This window comes from Lates calcarifer, linkage group LG15 (assembly GCF_001640805.2).
Source record: "Lates calcarifer isolate ASB-BC8 linkage group LG15, TLL_Latcal_v3, whole genome shotgun sequence".
NCBI lineage: Eukaryota > Metazoa > Chordata > Actinopteri > Centropomidae > Lates > Lates calcarifer.
The window spans coordinates 26,873,605-26,896,868 of NC_066847.1; the positions used below are offsets into that span (position 1 = coordinate 26,873,605).

The following is a 23,264-nucleotide window of genomic DNA, read 5'->3' on the forward strand; positions in this document are numbered from 1 at the left end:
CAATGCCGATCAATAATTTCAAACCATGAATCACAGGAAAAGTAGTTGAGGTTACTCTATATTCTATCCAAAGCCTGCATCCTAATCGCTGGCACTGTTTTGCACTGTGCACATGACTTGAAAGCAGCTACACCCCTACCATCACAATCCCAGTTCATACCCTGGAGGGGCCACGGCTGTACCTGTTCAACGAGTCAGATTCCTGCTTTTTGTTTGTTGTGGTGTGGTGAAGAGTGCTGGCTACCCTACAGTTAAAGCTGCTAATGCTGCCAGTTTTGATCTAAATATTTGCCTCAGAGTGGCAGCTCCCTGAAACTACTTTAACATCAGCTTTGTTAGCTTGTGTCAAGTTGTGTTCCAACCATGCTGGACATTTCGCTTTGTTTACACCTCTGCCGAAAGAAGATAAGTCATTTTTGAAAGTTTAGCTCCAGGCTAAAAATGTTCTTCACCCATATTTGGCTTTCCTTCCTTCCTCTTGAATTACAGCATTCATTACATTTTGGGCAAAGGGGCAGTTTTTTGTGTTCAACCACAAATAGGCTCAGTTTGTTTCTCAGACACATTGCCATTCATTTTCTGTAAAAATATAGTAGAAGAAAGGAATATGTAGATACATTTGTGATAGATTTTGATAAGATCCTAATTGAGATGCTGTTAAATTTAATGAGATAGAATATTACAACAGGAAAAATTTAGATACTAATGATATTTTAAATGTCTAAGTAATATCAAATGATAGATGCCTGCAAACCATTTTACAGTATGTTCACATACAGAGGCTGCAACGGAAATTACAACAGGCTCTGTGGTTGTTTTGAACTGCTAAATGTCTTGTTTTTTTCCTCTCTCTGTTTCAGAGGAAGCTGATGACTCTTTCATAGCCAGTCAGTAGATGAGTTGCTTTGTTTGTCTTCCTCTAGCTATATTTGCATGGAGATAATGCTGTAGTCATTTTGCTGCAGGTAAGGTCCCACTGGACCCAAAGTAGGATCATCATCAGCACTGGTACCAAATAGGAAAGCTGCTGGACACATTAGCATTTCTTCAATCCTCTGTGGTCTACCACAGTGATGAAATATGAATTGTGTCTCTGTGTGTGTATTGGATGCATATTTATGATAATCAGTCACATTTCTTTAGCACCAACAGAATCCAAGAAGCACTGGGTGAAGCACACAATATTAAAGCAGCTGCCAGTAGAGTTGTGTAACTGTGAATATTAAAATTTTTCATCATGTGTGACAAAACTGAAATGGAATTATACTTACATTATATAAGCCGTTACATTCAACTAGATTTTCTCCCCTTAAACGTGGAGGTTTCTGTGGTAACCTATACTGTGTGCTATAAAAAAACTGATAACATCATATAAAACACTTAGTCAAGAGAAAGCCATCCAGCTGTCAGCTAAATTAATATAAATTTGAGTACTGTGTTGTAGTCCAACTCGTAAGTTAGTGAAATTTTAAAGTTGCCCTGAGGAGTTTTTCTGTAAACAAACAAAAGTTTTTTCTTCCTCAGAAAACATTTGCCCAGCAGATTTCTAAAATACTTTAAATCCAGCATTTTTTTTTTACATCTACGTTTACCAGCTTGAAGTCTTCTTAACTGCCTTTTTTGATGTATTGCTACACTGCACATTACTGCCTCCAACTGTTAATGAGCAGAATAGTGCAAAACTGGCTGTGTGCATGATGCAAACAAGGCAATACAACACAACACAATAAAAACGTTGCCACATAGCACTCCCAGTGGTCAAAAACTCCACAGCATGCCTTTAATTTAGCATGTCTCCCCAGAATTTAAATCCGTTTTGCACCAAGTCCAGTATCTTGTGAAAACAAAGCCACTAACTGAGCAAAAACTACTGCAGAAAAAGGCCACCAATGACATCTGTAACTAAACAAAATTACACGTGACTAGAGAGAGTGATGTGTGTCAAAGCCCCCATATTACCATGACACAAAAAGTGTGAAACCAGAAGGAAGCTTTTGGTTTGACATGTTGGCTGATTGACGTCAGCCTTTTGGCCAGTCAGTCTGTCTTGTTGTCTTTGGAGGACTGGAGGAAAGCCCACACCCTTAAGGCAAAACAACTGGCAACATTACAGAAGTTGGGGACAAGCCAGAGCTCAAATCAGACCCACCTTTTGTTTACAAAATGTCATTATCTACAAAAACTTCTTCCCACACACACATGTCTGAACTTAAGAGGAGTTTACTCATGAGGAGATTGTATCTGACAGGCCTGGAGGAAGTGGGAGTGTATTTTAGACATGGCCTCTAGCCACTGCAAGATTGTTATCCTCGTGAGACAAGCACTGTGTAGCTTGAAGATGGATATTTTGAGGACATTTGACAATTCCAGGTTATGTGCTTGACTATTTAGAATTTGAATCTCACCTCAGGGGTTTTATTAGCTTGCCAGTTTTCTGCCACTTGATCTTTTGCTGCTCAGACAGCATCTCTGAGCTGCTAAGGGTTTTGCCAACAGATGGGATTCCTCTTTAACCATTAAAGAATTGGATTTATGAATGGCTGTTGGGAAAGAGAGTGTGCTTGTAAGATAAGATAGTGAAACTGATTACCAAGAACACGCCAGCCTTTGATTAGCAGTGCCATGTTGAATGTTTTCTGAATCCACAATTTGCCAACACTAATGTGAACAGTGGAGTCAGATACTCTTAAAACCAGGCTGCTTTCCAGCCATGTTATGAGTTAGCTGTAAAAATATGAATTTGTTTCCTCACCTATAAACTCATTTGCTACAGACAGGGACAGAGTGCTGTGGGGTTTTGTTTGTCAGGCCATTTTCACTGCCCACTCACCTGAATCATGTTTATGCGTTTATGCTTGTGTTTGGAGAGACAGCTCCATTTCCCGTGAATTAGAGAGAGTATAATGAAACTCCAAAAGCCCTTGTAACTCTAAAATTAACTACACTGCATTCATTACCAATCATTGATCCCACAGTGCTGCAACTCGCACAACTTTTTCTTCCCCACAATTTACTGTAAACTTTATTTCTTCTAGTACCCACTCATTGGTATCGGGTTAATAATTTCTATGGGGCTCCCACCAGTTTGACTTGGACTAGACTGTGTTTACTGTTCATTTCAGACTGGCGCTGCACTGTGATTCTTTCTCGTCCCGACATGGGATGACCGTTTGTTTTTACAGCAGCACAATGGCAAAGTCCATTCCCTCCCAATAACATGGACTTCTAAGGTTGCTTTCCTTTTTCAAAGCAACATTCACATAGCCAAGTTTTACACTGTTTATGCTTTGCCTGCTACTTTTCAACTACAAAAATTGAATTTAGTTTGTATGCTACTGCACATACAGGCAGCCAACCAATGTTCCCTTCCTTCCTTTGTGGTTTTCTAGCACATTCCTTGGCAAATGTGGTTTCATAGGACTGAGCAGTAGGCTGTGAAGGTAAAGCCGCTGTTAAAAGCTGGAGCAGGGGAGTTGCTGTGCTCAGAAATGATCAGTTCAAAGAAATCATGATGGTTCAAAGGAAATAACAAGGAAACAAGAATACTAATGTAACAAGTCAGGCTGGGAGAAGATACAAGACAGCATGTGTAAGGATAGCTTTGTAAGACGATACAAGAATATCTTTGATTTGATCGTTGCGTTTAGAAGAGGAGCACAAATTCTTAGATGACAGGAGCTGATGAGGAGCTTTTCAGAATGGAATCAGGCCCTACTCTAGTTTAAGCTGCTGTGTCCAGTCAGCCGGGGCTGTCTGGTTTACATAAGCAGAGCCAGACAACAGGAAAGGGCCTGAGGAAGCCTTCAATAAACTGACCCTGTTTCTTAGGATGGTGATGGATGAATGAATGAATAAAAGAAAGGAAGAAAGACAGGGATAGGAGGCATGAGTTATGACCAGAGAGAGAGGGGGAACAGAAATCAGAGTAGTTATTAAACCCACATACTTCAACTGAGATGTGACTGAGAATTGTTGTCTTTAAGTGCTCTGACCTGTTTGTCACTTCAATTTTTTATGGCAGGCTGATTCAGTAGCTATCAACATTCATCTTGTCCTGAGTAATCACAAGATTCCCTACCCTGGCTCTCCAGCTTTAACATTGTGCTGGTTACCAGAGATTAAAAACGGCAAAATTACGATTTAAGTGCAATTATTCTAATTGTACAGCTGTAGGCCTTTTTCTCTGGAAGGTGTTACATAAGCAGAGATATTTCTCTTTATTTCTCTTTTTCTCACTCAGTTTTGTTCTTTCTCCAGTTTTCTTGTTCTTCTTCCCAATATCAGACTACTTTACACAGAATTGAGCTCCTTTTACGCCATAATATCTACAGGTTAAATGAAAGCCCTTTATATACCTTAACTTGTGCCTTAAAAGATTTAATTGCTAAATAAAAAATCTGGTAGCATGGAGCAACACAGTGTTGGAAAAATGTCAGTTTTTGTGTGTTGAGTGCACTTCACCTGGCAGCAAGAGTCATAATCCCCTGAGAGTCTCTTTTTTGGCAATTAATAGAGCCTACCCTCGCGGCTGTCTTCCTCCCAGATCCCAGGGAATCAAATTAGCACTTATCAACATTCTTGCTCTTCTTTAATTTTAATTCCATGTTGCTGCTCCTGTGCTCTGTCAGTGTAATTGTCCGCTGTGTTTCCTTATGCCCTTCACCAAAAAAAAAAAAAAACAAACAAAAAAAAAAAACAGGTATCCCATTGTACTGTGCTTTACATCCTTTTGTCCTAGCCTACTTCCTTCATTGTTTGCTTCCTCCTTGCTTATCTTCTGCTAGTCTTATTTTGAGTTGTTTCATTTGACACATGATGATGTCCGTGAGTCACACTTTTTCACATCTGCTTTTTGTGCTAATTATACCTTATTGGACCTTATGAATTGCAGATTTGAGATGACTGGAGGTGGTTTACAGAAGTGTTTTTCCTACTGCACACCACACAGAAAAGAAGCAGTATTGTAAATACAGGTGCTAACACTTGACTGACTGGAGTCATGATCATTATCTAGCGGAGTCCACAAGCAGGTCCTTGCACTTACTTCCTAGTTCTACCAAAGAAATAGTTGACATTTTGAAAAATACTTGCCAAGAGTAAGATAAAGAGATCAATACCACTGTCATGTCTGTGCATTAAATATGAAGTCATAGCCAGCAGCTGGTTAGCTTAGCGTATAACTACTGGAAACTGGGGGAAACAGCTAGCCTGGTTCTGTCCCAGGCTAACAAAATCTGCCTACCAGCATTTTGGAAAGGTAACTAATTAACAAGCTCTATCTTATTCGTTTTTGAAAAACAGTGTAAAAAAACAAAAAACAATTTGTGGTTTTAGAGGGGGTCACATGCCATACTACTTGCCATACTAGAGCGGTGTTGTCTTTGAATGTCCGCAGGTTGTCTAACAACCTCACAGTGACAATACAACCACTCCCATGTGTGTACACTAAATGTGAAGCTAGAGCAGAGCCAGCAGGCGATTAGCGTAGCATGGCATAAGAAAATTAAAGCAGGAGGGAACTGTTTTTCTATGGGTAAAACAAATGAGATATAACTTGTTAATCAGTGAGCTTTAGAGGAGCGGGCAGACTGACTTTATTATCTTTGGACAAAGCCAGACTGACTGCTCCCTTCTTTTTCCAGTCTTTATGCTCAGCTAAGCTAACCAGCTGCTGGCACTAGCTTCATATACTAACGGACTGATTTGAAAGTGGTGTCAGTCTCCTCATCTAACTCTGGGCAAGAAAACGAAGAGGCTTACTTCACAAACTGTCTAACTTTAACAAAACTCTTTTCAGTATTCAGTATTCACTGGTGATGGTTTTATGAGAGAAAGATTTCTTGTAGAGGAAAAAAAGAGTCATCAGTGTCTCCCCAACAGTGTCTCCCCTCTTAAACATAAAATGAAACATAACATGCCCATGACATTGTGTCTGGGAATCCAAATGACCTATAAATATCATCCTAACCAGTGCTTACCCATTATTTGTACATTTCTCTATCATCTCTTTTGCTTTTAAAATACTAAACAAAAAATATAACACATAGATTTGGGCATGTATCATTGACCTAATATTTTGCAGGGGTATGACTTGCCAGCATGACATCTATGTTCAGCCTGTGACCACTGATGCTGAATGGAAGAAAGGTCTGCACGTTGTTTAGAAAAGGTTATACTCCAAGCAACATGTCTGTGTGTAGCTGTGTGTGTGAGTGCGTGTACGTGTAATTTAAGCAAACTTAACCCTTGCTCAGTGCACACATATATGTGCTGAGCATATGTGTGTGAGAGTGTTTCATCAACATGTTGATGCTGAGAGGAGGGATATTTTGACCCTCACATTCATTCATATTGAATTACTGCTATTTGCACAACAGGACCTGTTTCGCATGTTTCCACTGTCACGTGGTCGTTGCAAAATCTCCCCTCACACCTACTCCTCTCCTCCGGCTTCCCACCAATGGGACGACCTGTGATTTCCTATTCCATCTCCTGCTGATAAGCATCCCATCATCCTTTGTGGCTGTCTGCTACGAAAGCAGGTGTGATCAGTAGCAACTTGTACATCCTGCTGGCTTAATCAAAGATATGGAAATAGAAGTATTAGAGCGTGAGTGTGAGAACATCCCTATGTGTGCGTGTGCTTGTGCATACCTATGTGTTCAGTGCATGTGTGTGTGTGTGTGTAATATGGAACTAGTGGGTGGCGGAGTAGCAGAGGTCTGGCCCTGCAGGCTAGATGTTGGCTGCTGATAATGAGGCACTGTTGGAGTTAATGGAGGCAAAGCCAATTTAGACTCACTCAGTGGCCGTCTGATATCACCACATCGACCAGATTGACGAGAACCCGAAGACAAGCTGTTGTGCATCAGCATTTGAAGATTTGGGATTGCACGGTCTAGACAGCCTTTGGAGGAAAAAATGCACAGAGAACGATGTAGCAACAGGACTGGAATTTAAAATGAAACCAACATAACATTGGTGTCTTTTTGGGAAACTCATTCAGCTCTAAGACCATGTCCACTCCAAGAAACAGACCAAATGAACTACTTAAAACCCTTTATTCTGACACATTCATACATCACACACACATTTACTTGCACTAAACTGAACTAAGCCTGTGTCTGTATATTGTTTTAACCAGAAAAGTGCAGAGCTCCAATTTGCTTTTGGAGATTTGTCACAGCAACACATCTTAGCAGGGTAATTGCAGCATCCCATAGATGGATCAGTCTCCCATGTGTACTGCAGTTTATTGCCTTATAATTATGAGACTAATTACGAAGATGTATTACAACCCCCCATGTGCAAGGATATATGTGTGTACACACAACTCACACACACACACACAAACTCACGCACACACATCAATCAGAAATACTGTAGCCGATGATTAAAATCTCAATGTGAAAATGGGAGGCAGTAATGACTACACCACTACATTCCAGAGCCTGAGTGTTTGCTCTGAAGCAATACTAATGCTTCACTTTCAGGTCTGAATCTGAGATTTATTGTCAACAAAGCTCCTGATTCCATTTTTAACAAAGTGTGTTGACAACAAAGAAGCAATTAAGCTGCGTTCAAATTTCTACACCTTGTTATTACAGCTTCAAATCAAAACTTTTTTGAACAATCGCCCACGCTATTGTCATTGCAATTACACAGAACTATTTTATTGGCACTGCAATGATTCACATATGAGAGTTTCTTGTAAATTAAGTTCAAGCCAAATCGCTCTCTTTTTTTCCTCCTATGCACCTGTCACTAAGAATACTGTGAAGTGTGCTGCAGCCACAACAAGAGTACAGAAGCACAATAATTGCAACAAGGCTCTTCTGTGTAACATCAATCAGAATACAAGAAGTACAGTAAATTAGTACAACTTCGCATAGAGAACATTATACTGTTTGTTCCTCAGGCATATTACAACAGATTATACGACCTTTGTTTGTTCAAAGGTGAGAGAAAGAAGTGACACACACACACACACGCCCTTCCTTGGGATCTCAGGGGATCTCTAAGGACAATGGTGGGATATTGTACACAAGGACGAGGTGTGGCTTCTCTGACACAGTATGATTCGAGCAGTGTTTGCAGTGTGTTTGCACACAGGGGGACGCAGGCACTCCTGTGTACCAAATGATTCATTTCCAAAACAACTTGCATTTGTCGTTTGGGCATACTGAGTGAACTGAAGGGAAGCTGTGAGGAAGAGAATAAGCACACAAGCTCCACGTAGGATCTGTTTGTTTTGTCCTTGGACATGACAAAATTGATGACCCTGTGTATCTTTTCCTGATGGACTGACACACACACACACACAGGCAGACCAACAGAGCTCTGCCATGGGCTTGCATTTTATACAACACCTTCTTTCCCAAAACACCCACCTCTGTGCCTACAGACTGAGAGACTGCTAAAAGAGCAAGCCAAAGCCGTACCGTGGACACAAATTTGCTTTCATTAAACTTTGACTGAAGTTCATCAAAGCTCGTTCTGCCCCTTCAGCAAATCCAGTTGTGCTCTTGATCTGTAGCGGCGAACCAGTGATAAGTAGTTAACTCTTTCATGATAAATCCATTAGTGCTACACACAGAGTTCTGGCAAAGAGGAATGGGCAGAGGAGGGGGAAGATGATAACTTCATGTTCCTAAACAACAGGCAGATTTATCTCCCCATGCCTTCCTGTCTAGGATATCCCATTTGGCTCAGAAGCAATGTCATTATAATGGAAAAGGCTCCATGGGAATATTTCAAAATTCACAGATTGAGCTGATATTCTGTAAACTTTCAGCTCTGCATTCTGCGTCACTTTTGGTGAGTTGTGAGTCACTAGAGCAAAGGTTATCTTAGTGGCAAATCCCTACAGCGGGTTGTGTAGACTGGCTGGTGGGGCTGTGCCTATCTGAAGGCAATGGTCTGTTTATGAGAGAAAACTCAGCAATTCCCTTTTTATAAAACAAGACACAGCCTTGTGGCCCCTAAAATCACCCCATACCCTGCATCTGAATGCAAGATTTGATACCTACATGTATCCCAGCATCCCACCCACATGCACACCACAATGAATACTATCTTGTTGTTCCAATATACTCGCACAAAAGCGTACAAATATTCAAATATATGTTTGGCATTTTCACCACGACTTTCAGATGAATAATTCAGACCTAATCTTCAGAGGGTGGCATGAATTGAACATACACCAGTCAGCGCTGTCCATTTCTGTCTGTTGTGCTGTGTATTATGTTGAAGGATCAACACACGGGCAGTTTGCCTCTTTGGACGGCCTCTCATTGACTTTTAATGTATGTACATGGAATGTATGATCATTAAAAATCTGAGAAGCAATGTAGGGGGGGGTCAGGCTGAATAAAAGTAAAAACACAGCCCCCCCCCAGACCTTCTCTCTCTCTTTCTGTCCATTCATTAATGATATCTATAGCCCTTTAAGCCCTTCATGAGTGTTGGTGGAGTGTCGGGAAGCTCTCTAATCCCCGCGTTGCTCTTTATTCTGCCCATGACGCTCATCCCCTCTGTGTCAGATCCTGAAACCCCGCTAATCCCCTGGTGGCAGTGCGCGCAGGGCCCCAGCTGTCGGCTCCCATGCTGCGCTGCTTCGCGCCCAGCTAATTTGTGGCCCTGCTTGGGATGCTATTGATGTCACCCTGCCCCATCTAGTCCAATAACTTTTTCACTCTCTTGGTCTTTCCCACTGCCTCCTTTCTGTCTCGCTTTCGCACTTTGCACTCTCTCTCTCTCTCTCTCTCCTGGCTGATGATGAAACTCCCAGCTGGCACAAAGTGAATGCTTTTGTTCCCTCTGTTGTATTAGGAGTCAATGTCCTTTCCCTCTGTGCCTGCACATTACAAATCTGCCACAGAGCCCTTCTTCTCTTCCACCAAAAACTGAATGGACGTGCAGTGGAGGAGGTGGAGATAAATGCAGCACAGAGGGCAATTCGGACTTAGCAGCCGAGAGCACACAGACTAAGCATTTGAATGATGGCACATTAAGAATCCTCAAGTTCAATTAGGAGTGCTTAACAATGCATCAGTATGCAGGCCGGCTCTTTCAGACTTATTTTAATGAGAGGAAGGAGGTGGGAAGGAGCAGAGAGGAAAGGGAAGGGCGGTGGGTGAGGGTGTGGGGAATGATTAGCGCTGTTTTCTTTCTTCCTAAGCTCCCTTGTGCAGCACAATGGAGCAGTGGGCTGCAGAGGGATTCAGGACACCTTGGTGTCGCCCACCCAGACTAATGCCACCCGCACGGCAATCTGTGGGTAAGAAGGGAGTGTAGATGCACAGAAACTGCACAAGTGCAAATTATCACCAGTGGTCTGAAACAAGTATTCAGCTCCTGTAGTAAAAGTAGAAATAACACTCACAAAATATTCTGTCATGAGCAAAAATTCTGCTTTCAAAATGTTGTTTTTGTAAAAGTGCCGAGGCATCAAAAAGAAGGCTGTCACAGAATTACAATTACTTTATATATATCACTGTATTATTTTTTACACATGACATAAGAGATAAGAGATAGCAACATATGCATCAAAGGTCCCTGGCTGGATTCTACCATCATGTCCCAGATGGATCCAATTTAACATTTAATACTGTTTGATAGTTAATTTCATAAAAGTGCATCAAGTAACAAATAAATGTAGCTTTTAAACAAATGTGATGGAATTAGAATATTTCCCTCTGAAATGTAAAGGCAGATAAGTATAAAATAGCATAAGACAATATTCAGAGAACCTCAAAATTACTGTGCAGTGCTGTAGTAAATTGGAGTAAATTTATTTTTTGATCCTTCACCATGGCAATGAATCTTTGCGTTAATATTTGACGCATCTAGGGCTGTTAGCTTTTCAAAAAACCAAGTACAAACAAATGAGAGAAAAAACACAGCAACCCTAGCTAACATTAAGCTACATTTATTTGTGATTTTTCCATCTATGTTCTATGTGAAATCCAAAATGCTCCCTCACTTTACCTCTCTGATTATTTGGCGTGAGGATTATCCAGTCTGTGGAACCCACTGCTTTTCTCCATGTTGCATTAACAAAAAGAACAGCTATAGCTTTGTTTACTGGGAGGGAAACAGGACATGCTGTGGGTTAGATGGACAGTACATTTTACGCTGAGTACATGTCAAGGGCCTGTTGTGTTTGTACACTGTACATCCTGAATTTAAAGGGATGATCAAATATTTCTTTTGAAAAAAAAAAAAAAAAACGCTTCATACCGTACTATCATTTGTGTAACACAAGCAGGCTTTAAAGGGGGCCTTGTTTAGTGCTGGCTTCAAGCCCTTTGGAAGAAAAAGTCTGGAGTCCAGAACATAGTATTGAATTGTAAAGAGTTTGGAGAGGCTAAGAGAAGAGAGAGACAAAGGCAGGGGTGACAGATGAATAGTGTCCATTGTAGAAAGAGCAGAGAAGTAGAGGGTAAAACAGTCAAAGTGAAACTGAGGCGGATTAGCGGAAAAGAAAAGACTAATACAGAGACAGAGAAAGACCAAACAAGTGATAGCAGTGAAAATTGGAGTTAGAGCCCCGAGCTGAGATAGTGGGAGACAGGATGTGGAGCTGACCCCATTCCCAACTTCTCTTGGCATGGCTTCATCAATGTGACATGCATTACCATCGCAGCTCTTGTCTCTGGCCCTGCCGTCCCTTCCCTTCACTGTTGTCTCTCTACTGCCAGTCATGATCACAGCCTCTCCCTAACATGCAGGGCCAACACACCAGGCCGCTCTCTCTGTCATCCCCTTCTCTGGACCCACTGTCACAAAGATAAATAAGAAAAAGAAGTCAGTAAGAATTTTCCAACAGTCACTCTCTCCCGGCGGATTTTTCTACACAGTTACTCCGCTCTTATGTGAGGCTCTGGGATTATCTCGGGGGGGCTGGCGGGCAATTCGAGGTCAGGATGAGTATTTACAGGTCTGGTACCCAGTAACAGAACAGTGGAGAGAAGAAACTATTCACAAAGTGACACAAATCAAATCAGTGAGAGTTGAGTTCGCAAAGAGTGTGAACCCTGGTACAGGTGTCAGATCCCATTTTTCTGAAAAGACCATTGCTAGAGAGGAGACACTGAGGGAGCTGAACTCATCAAGTTCATTTCAGAGTGATACTGAGTACATTGGGAATCCTGTAATTATTAAGAGGTTTAAATTACATGAATACAGAGAAGAAGCCCTAAAGGGTTTTGCTAATTTGTGTGAACTGTGGGCTGTATGGACACATCATTAAACTCCAAATGCTCACTTTCTCTTCTAGTAAGTGATACACAGGCACAACAGTGTATTTCTGTGCACAAAGAGATAAAACCACTTATGGCACTTGTCTGTGAAACCAGCTCATGGAATAGTAAATGGCCAAATTATGTTACCGCTTCACATTAAACTGCAAAACTGTTATATCAGTCATTACTCTTGAGCAGATTTTTTTTCTTTCCTGTCTCTTTGTTGGGAGGGAAAATGGAAAATACTCTGTGTTTATTGACAAGAGTTTGTCATTTCCAGGCACCATGCATCTGTTTTTGTTTGACAACCAAAAGCAGCAGTCTTCATGATCACAGTCAGAGAGGATCCAGATAGAGAGACTGAACACTTTAAACAGACAGATAGTATGAGGGGAGGCTGACAGACGGAGAATGAGACAAAAATGACTGGGAAAGAAAATGACACAAGGAAGTATAGACCTTGTAGAAAAAGAACACTTTCATTTCCCATTTGAATGTTTTTTACTGTGGAAGGTCAGTGCCGCTGCCAGAGTGACCAGACTGACTCTACCCTGTCATTTTGATTCAGATTTAAAGCAGTATTTAAAAAGGGGAAGATATGTAATAATTACAACTCTTTGCATGTATTCTTTCAGTGATTAACAATCTACAAGTGTCACTAGGAAGTTTGATTTAAAATCTAACTATTGAAAATTAAGTGTAGTCTAAAACTGATGGTGTATGTAGTTTCAGCTACCGCCAACACAGTTTTGGTTGCAGATTCCCACTGTACAAGTATTAAGAATATACAGAGAAACACATTTGTTTGGCAGTTTCCCCCCCAAAAAAACAACAACAACAAAAAAAAACCCCAGAAACTCTGCTTTGTGCTGTTGTTCCACATGCCATTGACTCCTGAATGAAGGTATTATGTGCACCAGAGTTCACACAAAGTTTGTGAGAGAGATTATAGAGGAGCATGAGAGCTGCAGTGCACAAGGTTATAAGCTAATTCCTCAACAACAGTGGGCCCGATGAGTCTTGTTGATGCCATGTAAGAGAGCTGACAGTCTACCATATGTGTGTATTTGCACTTATGCAGCACATGATTGTGGAGTCAGTGTATGTGCACATGTACAGGTATGTGTTTATTCCCTGGACAGACTCACCTTTCTGCATTCCAAGAAGGTATCCCCCCCCCCCCCCGTGCACTCTGTACATAATTTCAGCTGCTGATACATTGCAACATTGTGCAAGTCCAAATACCATGAATGTGTTGACTTTCAGAATAGGTACAGTGTAATGTATAAAGTGCCCTACAATAAAATAACATATTGTACTGATAAAAGATTTATTTAAGCAGAAACAAATGAGAAAAAAAAAAACTAAAACTAAATATCAACCCTGGAATTACTTTAATTTATTTATGTGAATGACAGAGATCTTTCACACCAGAGCGCTAATGACACACAGAGGTGTTGCACCATGGCTGGAGGAAAAACCCCAGGGCAGGCTTATACCCAGGATTTCTATGTGGATCTTTGGCAGGGCGCGATGGGTGATTTGCATTGCCCCCTCCAGGCCTTTTCATCCTGACCCGGCAGCACTGCGCACGTGGCCGAACAGTAGCCAGTGCTGTTGCCTGGACAACTGATCGCTGGATTACAGGTTGAGAAAAAGGAGAGAGAGAGAGAGAGAGAGAGAGAGAGAGGGAAAGAGAGGGAAAGAGAGGGAGAGACAAAGAGAGGTAGGGTAGGTGTAAGTGTTTGGATCAGTGGTTTTCATCCTGGTCCTGTTGGTTTTTCATTTTGGTCAACTAATGAAGCACTGTTTCAGACTTGGGACACAAAGTGAATGCAATTAACTGGCTGGTTGGAGAGAAGACCATCAGTGCTCTGTGGACTGTAAGCTTAAATTGGGAACCAGTAACTTTGTCTGTTTCCTCCAGTCTTAAACTCTTATTGCTTTACACCATGTTGTGTCATTAAAGAAAAGCTGAAGTACAAACAGCTCTGGTCTGTCTGGTTGACCAATGAATGCAACCCGAGCCCCTTCCATATTCAGTGTTGTCAGATTAGGTTGTTTACTGCCCAGTTGTGATTCTTTTTTTGTAACTGCACTGTTAAAATTTGAATTGGGTGGCTTGTGAGCTACTTCTTGTACCATCAGTTTTTTTTTCTTTAATGACAAGTAAGACTATATCCCAATACATTCTGAGTACTGTCATTTAGTTTGACAGAGAAATTAGCTCAGCAGTGTCAACACACAGTGACTCATGACTCATGACCAACAAAGCAAATATAATTTCAGTTCAATATAACTAGATAGTAGATAGTATAACTACTCAGATTTCGCCCAGTCTTAGGCCTGTGATAAAGAACCTGTGTTCATGTAAGTGAAAAAAATTTAATGCTTTATGTAACATTATACAAAAGATTTGCTAGAGATAATTTTAAATTTGTATAACTTCACCTAAACCTATACTTAAATAGAAGACTGCAAACACAATGCTTTATTTTTCTTCTTGCACTCATATTCAGCTATATAACGTAACAGAGAGGCAGTAAGAGCAAATTATATGGAAGAAAAAAAAGAATTAGTAATTTGAGAGTGGAGCTTGGTTTGATTCTAGGACATGACTGCCCACATGTGCAAGTTTACAATATAGGTGTCACTGAAAACAGATGTATGGAGAAATCAAAAGTGCAAATATAGAGCTGAACTGTAAATGTAGACTGATCTGCCTTCCCCAAAATTCAGTAAGGACCCTCTTCTCATCTCTTTTAGACTCCACTGATCATCAAACGACAGACTATGGCACGCTCAAATCTAATGCCTTCTACTGCTGCAGCATTTTATTTTTTATTTTTTTAAAAAGCCTTGCTATTTTCTGTGAGTGTGGCATGTCTTTATTCAATATCAGGGGCTCCACAGAGACACGTAGAGCTTTGGGCTGGCAGCAGTGTGGTGAGAGTGTGAGCTGCTATCAGACTGACTGATTGTTTTTAATAATCCTCACCCCCTGTGCTCCCATTTGTTCATATTTAACCAGGGAGATGTTAGAGTGGACCAGTGTTGCTCTGTTTTTCTATTAACTTGAAAGAAAGACAATTGTCATAATTTGTGGAAACAAGGTAGAGACTTGGTCACTTCTGAAATGACCTCTTGTAACAAAATGCATTGGCCACTTCTGGTGTTGCACTTCTTTGTACACAAAAAGTAAGAAGTAGCTGTGTGAAGCGTATGGTCATTACAGTCATTACGGTTAGCCAAAATTTCTGCTGACTGGTGACTCCATTGTCATATTTGCTAAGCTTGCTCAAAGTCTCTATGTGATGTAAGTATGTGGTGTATTTGCACAGATTCCTAGTCCATCTGCCTCCTCCCAGGAATGTGAGATGTTTGCCTTATTCTTTGTAGAAAAGATTAGCTGGATGCATTCTATGATCCTCCCAGTTAACTTAGACATTGACATACCACACCTACCGCATGACCACATTCAGCCACATGTGTCCTTAATGTTATTGACGTGATTAACTGCATGAAAATCTCTAGCCCTCTGGATGTTTTGCCTACTCATTATTTAAAAGGTGCATTGGCCAAAGTCTGCACATGATTATTGATAGCTCTCTTTCCTCTGGTTCTGTATCTGGGTATGTTAAGCACGCAGGTGTTCATCCATTTTTAATGAAACCAAAACCTCAACCAACAACAAACCTAAATCTAAAAGTATCTTTAAAAAAATCTTAGAAAAGGTGGTTTCAAAGCATCTTCTGGCAGTTCCCTTAAATTTTACATTTTCTTTTCCTCTCTGACTAGAAGTTTTAATTGATGGTCAGTCGGTCTACCCAGCTTTAAGGACTTCATGTTTGGTCCAATTCTGTCGTTTTTTACATGTTACCAATGGAGTATTATCTCCTGCCCTTTTTACACCCAGTTGCACCTTTCTTTTAATGCAAATGATGTCTGCAGACTTAATGACTATTTTCATGATGCTGACAAAAATTTGATTTTAATTAATGGCCCTACTCCCATGGTTAATAAACACTGGCATTCCCTGACTTCCCTGTATCTAACCACATAATGCCAAATTGTCAGAAAAAATTTAGTTCAGCTTAATTTATGCTTTTTTATTCAGAAAGTCTCACTGAGATCAACATCTCTTTATAATAAATAATAAATAATAAATCTCACAATCTCACATTCACAAAAAAAAAAGTCTCTCAGTCACATTACAGTACTGACACAGTGATTTTTTAATCTCTGAAAATTAACAAAAAATGTATTTACTCTTTCAGGTCATTATACTTTTAAACTTATCCGTGCCTTTGTGGTAGCCTAGTGAGATTATTGTAATGCTCTTCATTAACATTCAGTACGTCCGTCTTCAATAAATCACCCCCAGCTTGTTCAAAACTCTGCTGCCAGACTTCTAACAATGACCAAATGCTCTGCTTGCATCAGCTGAGTATTAGCCTCACTGCATTGACTCTAAGTGAGTTTAAATAAAACAAGTCATTTTCTATATTTTTAAATTACCTACAATGCATTACATGTCATGTCATCAGATCTAAAGACTAAAGAGCCTTTGCACATGATGCCTAAAGTCTGGGACAGATGTTACTATGTTAAGAGTGGTTGATTATTTAGATATGCCTTTTTAGTCTTAACCTGCCTTCCACTGCCTATTTTATTGTGGCTTTGTTTTTTTCTACCAAACTGTATTCCTTTGCTTTTTCTCCTTTTGTTAAACACTTTCTGAGCTGTATAATATAATATAAATATAGGTCTGTTATATTACAGTTGATCAATTTACTACATAGATTTGTTTGAGTCTTGTATGGGTTGTTCTTTGTAATAAAGGGAGCAAATATATTTTCAGTATGTGATCTCAGTAACCCATAGGCAAAGAATGCTGTCATTACATAAGAGACAAGAAATCTCAACCTATAAACCTCTTATCTGTGATACTAAACCACAACAATGTTTTGTCTGTTTGAGATGTATTTGCAATGCATCTGGTCTGGTTTTAGTGGCTAAAAGGAACTGAGCAGCAATGCAAACATGTTAAGGTGTCAAGGTAAGGGCAAACTCAACATGTTGATGGGGGAAAAAAGCTATACTGTTACTTATTCTTACTGAAAACTCAGCTCAGCACAAATGATGCCACTCAGATATTCTTTTCAAATTTAGATACATAAAGTGCGGATGGGACAAAACTGCAAATGTAGGTCTACTGATACAGTTCACTGAGCTGACTACACTCAGTGAAACAAACTTGAGAACAGTTCCTGAGGCCAAGGAGGCGGATGTTGAACACAGTAGAATACGGGGTCAGTTTTTAAATATATCAGTGATAGAAATTATTATTTATCATGCTTTTTATTTTAACAAACATTGACTGTGCTGTTATCACAATGCTATTTTTTTTGTAGTTCTGAACTTGAACCAGTACATTAGCTCTAACAACATGCAGCCATTCCAGAAAGGAGATACATGTGTTCAAAAAAAGAAGAGGGGAAAAAAAAAAAAAACAGATTCAGGGCTAAAAAAGTGCTTTCACAAGTAGGAGGCATGCTTTATTCACTGGAATGTTTGTTCCAGATACTCTTAGATCAGTGTTTGGACGATTATCTTCTGATGTTTCTTGTAAGTGAAGCCATACACATGCATTGAATAGGTTTAATTTGACAAAACACCACCATCTTAGACAAGGTCAACAGTCATCATCTCCAAGCTTCATTATCTGCCAGTAAATTACATTCCATTAAAGTGGATGGTGTTTAGAAACGCGAGGGAGGGCAGTGAGGGGGATGAATACATGAGGAGTGCAACAGGAATGAGGGAGGAGAGGAGAGATGTAACAGATTTCCAGGAAAAGACAGGGAGGCATTGAAAAGGAGGGTGCCCTGAGTGCAAGAACGATAATGTGGTGAACTCAAGAACCTGTAGGAAAAGATGGCTGATACCAGGAGGACGAGGAGGAGAAGTTGGAGTTTGGTATGACAACAGAAGCCCAGAAAGATCAGAGTTGGTAAACCTGAGTTGAGAACTTTGCAGTATGAGGTTTTCTTTCAACAAAAATGAGGTTTTACGTCAGAAAGTACAGCTCCCCTTATTAACATCACCTAAAAAAGAGAGCATTTCATTTTTAGGCCACGTAAGAACAGCAGCAAAAAGCCATAAACACAACACATTATCATTGCCTAAGGTTGAAATAGCAAACTTGTTAGAAAAGAGTTGCTATTTCACACTACAGGCAGATACAGAACAATATTAGCATTTATTTGGATTCGTGTGTCTGGCCACTTGACAAGTGTGAGTCTAATATCCTTTTAGCTCTCTTTTTGGTCTCCACCAACTTCTGAGTAAATCTCTGGCTCTTCAGCTGCCAAATGCTCCACTGTGTTCATTAGCTAGCTGCTAACTTTGTCTGTCAACCATTTGGCACTTGGCAAATAGTGTACAGTGGGATTACAGAGCGATGAGCTAAGCTGCCTGATGCGACTGGAAACAACTCTTATGAGAGCCCCGAGTAAATGAAAAGAGCAAAGGTGCTGGCTATAAAACCAAAACAATAGGTTAAAGATGCTAAAATACTCTGAAGACCTGTGGGATACTGTAGTGTGTGCGACAGTTCTCTCTGGGTTTGATACAAGTGACCTTTACATATACATACCTCAAGGTCTGACCATACCACAAACAGTGGTGACAAAGATGGGAATTCTCACAGAAACTTGTTACCACCCCTGTGGAGATGGGTGCTATTTGTTCTTGCTCTCGAATTTTACCAGAGAGATTGGCTTAAAATTGTATGTCTACCTGCTGTTTGAATCACCATCCCACACTAAATTAATAACAACAAACAAACAAAAAAAGATATAAAGCACAGTATGACAAGATCTCTATAGACTCTCAGTCAAAGCCCTTCTGGAATGTAATATGATTTTAATTGTAGCTTGTTAAAGGGCCCACCATGCTGTTTGGTGTTCTTATGAATTATTGCTTTGTCTTATCATCGACTCACTGACCCTTGCTGCACCTTAAAACCACTTATTTGCTCTGTTTTGAAACCTGACATTTCCACTGCCTGTGCCTGCATCCACCTCTCCCTCTGTGTCCATCTGTTTCTCTGTCTGTCTGCCTGTCGCCCAGAATACAGAGGGAGAAGACAGTCATAGAGGCCTTCAAAGACATCTGAGTAATTTCACCTCCAGAAAATCTGCCAGTGTTCTTTCTCTCCCTCCCCTCTCGATATTTTTCTATCTTCCCCTCTCTCTATAGTGCTTTCCTCTCTCTGTGTCTGTCTCTTCATCTCCTCTTCCTTTGTATTTCTGCTGTCTTTCATGGTCTCTCTCTTTCTCTCCACATTACTATCTCACTCCCTTGCTCCCTTTCCTCGCTTGCCCTCTCTCTCTTCTATACCTCAGGTACACCTGGCTGGCTGCTGAGCACTGACACTTTAAAGACATTGGCTTCAGCTTCTGCTGCTAGTGGAATATCAATATCTGCTGTACACATTCACACACACACACACACACACACACACACACACACACACACACACACACGTGCACACACCTATTCCTCCCTCCCACACGTTTAGCAACATATAGCACACGTGACGGCACACACATGTCCACAAACACCCCCTTCAATCCACACATCACCCACTAACCCACACAGGGTGGCTGACTCTATTACAGCAGACATAAAGGCAGGCTGTGTCTGCCATGTTGCACAGTGGCGATGACTAAGTGATTGCCATATCAACAAGGGGAACCTTGGGGGGGCTACAGTGGAGGGCACAACAAGTAAACACAAAGCATTTCCCCCTCCACCTCCACATTTTTTGTTACTACAAAGCACTTTTTGTCTCTCCAAATAACATGTCCTGCATGCATTGGTTACATCAGAAGAATTTTAAGCAGCTAACTATAAGCCCTTTAAGACCTCATCCCTGCTTGTGCGCGTGTGTATGTACAGAAACTCACATTCACACTTACCTTCCCCCCACAAACCACCCTACCCCACTTTCTCTCTCCCTCTTTCATTGTCTCTGTGGGCTACTCCTCAAACCTCCCTCTCTCCCCTGCGCTCTTTGCTGATTTACGCATGGATGTCTCTCCATCAAAGCTAGATTACTGCTCTCAGTGTTGCCTGGCATGGATCTCTTGGCGCCTGGGAATAATACCCCATGGCAGATTGACTCAAGAGGTTATCACATGATTCTCACTGTCTTTTTCAATTGTTTTGGCTATCTGTGCCTGAGTAAATAGTCATTTGAAATTTCACACCATAAGTGCATTTTTGCAGCAGTAAAAAACAGTTTGGAGATATCTGCGGGGACTAATAGCTTCATTTTCTTTCTTCGTATTTATAGAAAATGCGCTGTCGTGCTGGCCTAAAAATAGCTAAAATAATAAGGAGACAATTCTCATCTCACCAGTTTATGCATCTGTTGTGTTTACTCACTGACTGTGAGTTTAGCCTTGATAGGTTCTTGGAAGTCACAGGGGACAAACACAGCTCTTTACCATTCTCAAATTTGCATAACGTTGGCCTGACACCTAGTGGATACAATAATGCTGGTTGAAAAGGGGTATCGGCAAATTAGACTAAATTTCTAATCTCCATCCATTTCTTGAAATCAACAATCCTACACTAAACTCAGTTGCAAAATTACATCAGAGCTGAAGTTTTCTTGAAGAGCTGTCCGTGCACACCTATGCGTACATGATCAACACTGAGTATTTCACTTAAGCCAATTGTTTAAATTGCCAATATAAATGGATATAAATGTTTCATTAAATTTACTTCAATACTACAGGTAATTTAACACTTTAAGATAGTATTGAACATCAGCTCTGCGACTGAGCAAACAACCCTCAGTCACCCGTCTCCCGCTATAAATGACTATCAGTGAAAAGTCAACTGTGAAAATTGAGTTGTGCAGAAGAAAGGGTCATGCAATCTTAAAGTTGTAATGTGTGAGATTTTCATCATATCAAATGCATTTCTTGATGCTGTTCATGGCTGGCATTTATTCTGCTACAGCCATTAGATGTCTTTACACTCATTAGTTTCATCTTTATACATTACTTTGCAGAGTCAGTGTTGGAGTCTGCCATCCATGCACTGGATTCAAATGGTGTGCAAATGATGAAGGATTCAAAAGTGGTTCATAAGAGATAATGAATACATGTACTGGATGAAATCTGGCAGACTGTGGGCAGTGCATGCATACACTGAGCATAATTTGTACATATGTGTAATATAATGACATAATCTGGAGTTGTTCAAGTTTCCCATCTTCTTCTGCTGTATTTCTGAAACAGCAGTTGTGTATTGCCCTTAGTGATCAACAAATGTGTGATTTCAAAATGAACTCAGGGACTCGTATCCTGTCACCACACTATGTAACGGGGCACTTATGGCTCATGCATATTTTCATTAAAAAAATCTATTGCACAAATCACAAGCACCTAACCAGCCTTGTTTTCTTCTGTCTTGTGGAAGCAAAGCTTGTTTGGGCTGTACGTCTCAGTGAGCTCATTCAAGCACAGAATCAGTGCCCCAGCGCCAGGGCAAGCTATCTAAAGAGACAAAAGTGACAAACCTCAGACCAAGCCTGAGATCTATCACAGAACAAGAAGAAAGGAATTCAGGAGGAAACTTACAATTTGGGGACAATGCCATACATGAGTCAGACAGAAAAGACAGTTGGTTTATATACCTTATAGGATTTGAACTCTTCCCTAATGGGTTGTGGAATAGCACAAACCTGGTACAAAGGGTCTCATTCATTTTCACATTGATTTAATAAAGAAGACCTTAATTGAGCATAAAATAAGGGCTCCATGTAGCAAAAAAATACTCCTGAGCTAAGTGGAGCACAATCAAATGAAGTCAAGTGCTGAAGAGAAAATAGACTCAGTGTGAACTCAGTGTCCATGTTGCTTTCAAATGGTCTTTTATTTGACCAAGGAGAGCTGTCTGCCCTTCACATACACTCACTCACACACACACACACACACACACGCGTGCGCACATGCACACACACATACATACACGCTCACTCATACCCAATACTAATCAGCGAGATCTAAATCCCCTGGGTATAGGCTCTATTAGACCATGTGCTTATGAGAAGATAATCATTTGGTGATATGAAGACACAGCACCAAGTGGTGGGTGGCAACAGTAATGCTGCTGCATGAAAATGCTCTGCTGCAAACTGTGTGCCAAAGCTTTAACTTTTAATATAAGTTGTTGCCTTAAGGCAGACATTAATGAGTCCTTTTTGTCAAGGTGAAGGAACAGAGATAACAGACAATGTGCTTAACTTTAAAGGATGCAATCACAGCTTTGAATATGAGAGTGGGGGGTTATAAAATGACACTGCAGTCTTCTGGGCAAACAAGTTGAGCTTTTGCCCTTGACTATACAGATTGATGAGATTATTTTAATGTCAGATCCATGCAAAAAGGACAGATATTCATTTTTGGCATTTTGCTGTCAGTCATCATTGTCGGAGATAACAACAACATTACAATTTAGCTGACCTGTTAATTGCATATCTTACTTTGAAATAAACCCCCAATCACACACTAAAAAGTCAGATCCGTTGGCGTTAATTAGAAAGGAAACTAGTTTTTCATTGCCACCAAGTTGAGTTTTCACTGATACAACCACTAGATGGTGCTGTTTAGTTACATGCTGCTTGCTTTGTGAGAGCAGCCCTTGCTCTGTGGTTTCACACACGGCAACTCTGTGACCTTACATTTTCAGTCTGCCATCATGTACAGCTCCTTTGTTGCAAACGTTGTGGGTCTGCCTCACATCTTTTAGCAATCTCAGCAACTTCAGTGCTTGTGTCATCTGCAGCGTAGCCCACAAACAACAAAATGACAAACCGTCCACAGAGATGGCTAGTAAACACGAGCAGTATATGGTCTAAGCTGGTGATGTTGTTGTGCAATCCACATTGAACTGCACTCTAGTGGTCGCAGTAGCTCAAGTAGCTATTTAAGTCTGATT

At 40.6% G+C, this 23,264-nt stretch overlaps 1 long non-coding RNA gene across 1 annotated transcript; it reads right to left on the minus strand.

Annotated features, from left to right (window-relative positions):
- Positions 1-13,624: 13,624 nt before the first annotated feature.
- On the minus strand, positions 13,625-23,260 carry LOC127143310 (uncharacterized). Its single transcript, XR_007814608.1, has 2 exons — positions 23,008-23,260; positions 13,625-13,881 (listed from the first exon to the last, which is right to left on the minus strand). It is a non-coding gene; the product is annotated as an uncharacterized LOC127143310 (long non-coding RNA).
- Positions 23,261-23,264: the final 4 nt, after the last annotated feature.